Source organism: Thermobia domestica, chromosome 6 (assembly GCF_964235325.1).
Source record: "Thermobia domestica chromosome 6, izTheDome1.hap1.1, whole genome shotgun sequence".
In the NCBI taxonomy this organism is placed as follows: Eukaryota; Metazoa; Arthropoda; class Insecta; order Zygentoma; family Lepismatidae; genus Thermobia; species Thermobia domestica.
In genome coordinates this window covers 108800402-108805517 of record NC_137459.1, presented here as the reverse complement: position 1 = coordinate 108805517, position 5116 = coordinate 108800402, and positions in this window count along the sequence as shown.

Here is a 5116-nt window from a genome sequence, read left to right as displayed (position 1 = left end):
ATTCTGCGCACACGTGTTTCTTCAACTTAGAGATTCTTTACGACACATTGGTTGCTGCTGCCATGAAGCGACCGTTACTAGTAACTAACATTAAAGGAGGGAAGCCAATATGTCAAATGTTTAGGCTGTAAGTGGCAGTTGAATTATTTCTTCCCTGTTGATGTTAAATTGTCTTCAAGAGAATTAAGAGGTACGTTCTATATTTTATATATTTCTAGATCGTTACTTTTTATATTCCATTTATATTGTAAATGGACATTATAATTACGGCAATTCGTAGTTCTAATCAAATTTTAATGGCTCGTAGTTTTGTGTTTTTTGTTAAATGGCGGAGTGGGGTTATTCTGCGCAAAATCGATGGGATATTCTGCGCAGTGCGCAGAATTGCACCTCAAGAAGTTTTATGTTAATAACAAGCATACGTAATAGATCTGCAAAATATCGTCACTCTCTGATTAAAGATACAGGGAAGAATAGAAAGAGCAACTACGAGAGGTAGTTATGCAGAGGAACAACTAAGAGAAGCTATCAGTGCTGTTAAAAGTGAGTGTGCGATTCGAGGAGTTGGAAGATTGTACGGAATAGCAGAATCTACTATTCGTCTACGGATGAAAACTAGAAATATGGAACATGCTACTCTCGGAAGTGTTCTCGCGAGAACAAAACACGAATTGGTGGACTATGTGATAAGCGTTGCAAGCGTTTGGTATCACACCTATAGACCATCGGCGTTTGGCATACGAATTTGCTGAAGCAAGTCGAATTGCGCATAATTTTGATGGAACTACCTAACTTGCTGGAAAGGACTTGTTGAGACTATTTCTTTAAAGAAATCCAAGAATAAGCCCAAGGAAACCTGAAGAAGTAAGTTTGAATAGAATAAATTGATTCAATGAAGAAGCGGTAACACTATTCTTCAATAACTTGGAAACAGTGATGAAAAAGCACCATTTTCCCCTAAATAGAACTTTCAACGTGGACGAAACGGGTATTTCGAACGCACAAAAACTTGTGAGAATTTTAGCACCTAAAGGTCAGAAACAGGTAGGAAGTGCTATGGTGTGCGAGCGTGGAAAGACAGTCACTGTTGTGTATGCTTGTAGTGCATTTGGAATCTTCGTCCCTCCCATGTTTATATTCTCACGGCGTCGCATGTACGATCTCGCCAGTATTTTCGATGAAGCATACGTCAAAGTTCCAACTATGGACAAAGCCATAGCTGGATTTAGGGCTGTGGGAATAATACCATTAAACCCTGACAAATTTTCAAAATCAGACTTTCACGATGTCACTATGGAGGAACCTAACATAGTCATTACTGCTGGAGATGATGAGGACAGGTTGATATAAAACGTTGAGGAAACTAGTCGTGATTGTGGAATTCATACTTCAACAGAACATAGTTTTAGTGTTACATCTCAGAATGACATTGTTCTCCGTTATCATAGCACGCTTATGATTTCAATACACTCAAAAATATGTAATATTTTGTTGTATAAAACAAGTAGAGAATAAAGTATATAGTAAAACCTGTAGCCCACCTTGTCGTTCTTTTTCTGAACCCATGCCATCTACATATCTAAGTATGTTATATGTTATGAAAATGTTTCCTTGCTTTAAACATATATATTTGCTTTGCGCAGAATTACCCTATATTACGCGCAGAATTACCCAACTAGTTGGGTAATTCTGCGCAAATGTATAGTTCAGATTTTTTGTCTATTGTCGAGTACTGGTATGAGCTTTTACTCAAACTACATCTTTAGCTTGTCTACTACACAGCAAACAATGGCTGTGCAAAGTTATGTCGTGATACTTACAAAAACAGCGGAGAAATAACGATTTTTCCTTAAGTGCGCAGAATTCGACCACTTTCCCCTATATATATATATATATATATATATATATATATATATATATATAGGGTGTTTCAGATAAAACGTCCAGTGCTTATAAATCCGAAACGGCTGAGAATAAAAAGATGAAACAAAAACTGAGATAGGAAAATGTCATAGAGCGCATCACATGGTGTTGTTGTGGTGACCTGCAGGGCCATCCTTCAAGGGAGCCCAGGGGCCAACTTCAAATTTTCAAATGGGAACATGTATTGAATCATACCTCATTCAATAGTCCATGAAAAACGAAACAACTTTTGTAGGAAACAATTTTCGATTTGGGCCACCGTTTTCAAAATGGCCGCAAAAAGTGGGTCCTGTATCAGATAAAAAGTCCAGTGCTTATAAATCCGAAACGGCTGAGAATAAGAAGATGAAACAAAAATTGAGATATGAAAAGGTCATAGGGCACATCACATGGTGTTGTTGTGGTGACCCCCAGGGCCCTCCTTCAAGGGGGCCCAGGGGCCAACTTCAAATTTTCAAATGGGAACATGTATTAAACCATACATCATTCAATAGTCCTTGAAAAACGAAACAACTTTTGTAGGAAACAATTTTCGATTTGGGTCACCGTTTTCAAGATGGCCGCAAAAAGTCCTGTATCAGTTTGAGGTTGGCACCTGAGCCCGATTCACAGAGTTCCCTGAGGGTCACCACAACAACACCATTTGATATGCTTTATCATCGTTCCCTATCTGAGTTTTTGTTTAATCTCTTTATTCTCAGCCGTTTCTGATTTAGGCCTATAAGCACTGGACGTTTTATCTGATACAAGACCCACTTATTGCGGCCCTTTTGAAAACGGTGGCCCAAATCGAAAATTATTTCCTACAAAAGTTGTTTCATTTTTCAAGGACTATTGAATGAGGTATGATTCAATACATGTTCCCATTTGAAAATTTGAAGTTGGCCCCTGGGCCCCCTTGAAGGAGGGCCCTGAGGGTCACCACAACAACACCATGTGATGTGCCCTATGACATTTTGATATCTCAGGTTTTGTTTCATCTTCTTATTCTCAGCCGTTTCGGATTTATAAAGATTGGACGTTTTATCTGATACAGGACCCACTTTTTGCGGCCATTTTGAAAACGGTGGCGCAAATCGAAAATTGTTTCCCACAAAAGTTGTTTCGTTTTTCATGGACTATTGAATGAGGTATGATTCAATACATGTTCCCATTTGAAAATTTGAAGTTGGCCCCTGGGCCCCCTTGAAGGAGAGCCCTGGGGGTCACCACAACAATACCATGTGATGTGCCCTATGGCATTTCCCTATCTCAGTTTTTGTTTCACCTTTTTATTCTCAGCCGTTTCGGATTTATAAGCACTGGACGTTTTATCTGAAACACCCTCATAGACCTGTGAATCAGAAATAAATTTCAAAGAACTGTTTCTTTATATACAGAGTGTTTCAAAAGAACACCGACAACGTTTCATAGGTGATTCCTTACATCAAGATAAGACAAAAAGTATAGACCAATTTGGGTGCACAAATGCTTCCTTTCGGAGTTATAAGCTGCCGAAATCATGAAAAAGTGAATTTTAAAGGTCCAGAGCTCCAAAACTATGGGACCTACCGTAGTCGGGTCAAGATTTCAATTAGGAACTAGTATATGTCCTATCTAAAAATCCATGTTTCAGAGTCCTTCGGTACCTCCGTAATTTTTTTTTTATAGAAGTAGTTGGTGAGTACTTCAAATTATATGCCCGTATCGAAACTCCCTCTATTAAAACTGTTGCGAAGTAGTGCAGGATTTTGAGACATGGATTTTTAGGTAGCGCACATATTAGTTCCTAAGTGAAGTCTTGACCCGACTTCGGTAGGTCCCATAGTTTTGGAGCTATGGACCTTTCAAGTTCAATTTTTCATTATCTCTGCAGCTTATAACTCCAAAAGGAAGCATTTGTGCACCCAAGTTGGTCTATACTTTTTGTCTTATTTTGGTGCCAGGAATCACCTCCCAAACGTTGTCAGTTGTTGTTTTGAAACACTCTGTATATTAGGGGGATTTTCATTTATTTCAAAAATTTTCAACTTTAGATTTTGTTAGGCCTTACCCCTCAGTTTGTTGCCATGTATACTTTAGCAATGTATGCAAAATATTAGCTAAATTGGTTTACATTGAATGGTCGCGCATGCACACGCAATTCTAAAGTAAAATCCTACGAATTTTAACTAACATTCATGTTTCAGAATATGTTCTCTTTCAATTTCCATGTTATAATTGTGGCACTTTTCTTTAATCGAGGAATCTAAACTTGAAAATGAATGAAAATAATAAACATCATTTTACATAAGTTTACAACACAACGTTTTTTTCTAAAACTGTTTTATGATACTGCTTATACTAGCATTCGGATATTTTTCCGTTGATCCTGAACCACCTGTAGAAAACACTGTATCTTTGTATTTGGCAATTGACTTGGAGTAGTTCTCGATAAAAGCGACATACGGTTCTTGACAAGACGCAGTTTTTGGACAACCCGCAAATCATATTAATAACTCTTCTGCAAGTGCAAAGTTTCGAGGCCAGTTTTGATGAATTCGCTATCTATTCTCAACATGACGAAGAAATATATTGGTGTTGTTCTGCACGAAGTCAGATATGTTAAACTTAGGAACAGCCGTGTCCGTCATTTTTATACCATTCCAAAGTGTACCCGCTTCAGAGGATTTCCCTGCCACTTTGGATTTCGAGAGTCCTCGCCATCTTTCCCTTTTCCTCAAAAGAAACAACGGAGCAGTTACTCTCTCGTTCAGATACCAAAGATAACCAACAAAATTCTTAAATACCACCATTGATATGGGTTAATTGTTGTTTTTGAAAGTGAGTTGTTGTGGAAATTCCAAGTCATTTCTTGGGCTTGAAGCACAAAGTTAACTTGGACCATACTTTAAGGTATTCCGTAACGAGAGTGCAGGCATGTCCAACTTCCATTTCCCGATAAGTTAATCTAAACAAGCCACGGAACCACCTAAAGGGCATAAACGCGGACGTTAAACTAAAATTGTATTTCATTTTTTATTTTGTTTTTTCTCATAAATAGTTTCAATTGTATATACCCAAATAAATCTTTGAAGCTAGTCACATCGAAACGATTTCAGTACCAAATAGGAGAATCAATACTATGCGAGCTGAAGATATAGCTAAGAGAATAATCTATCCCATCGCATACCAGACTATATATTATCTGGTAACAACAATTTTTTAAATGACT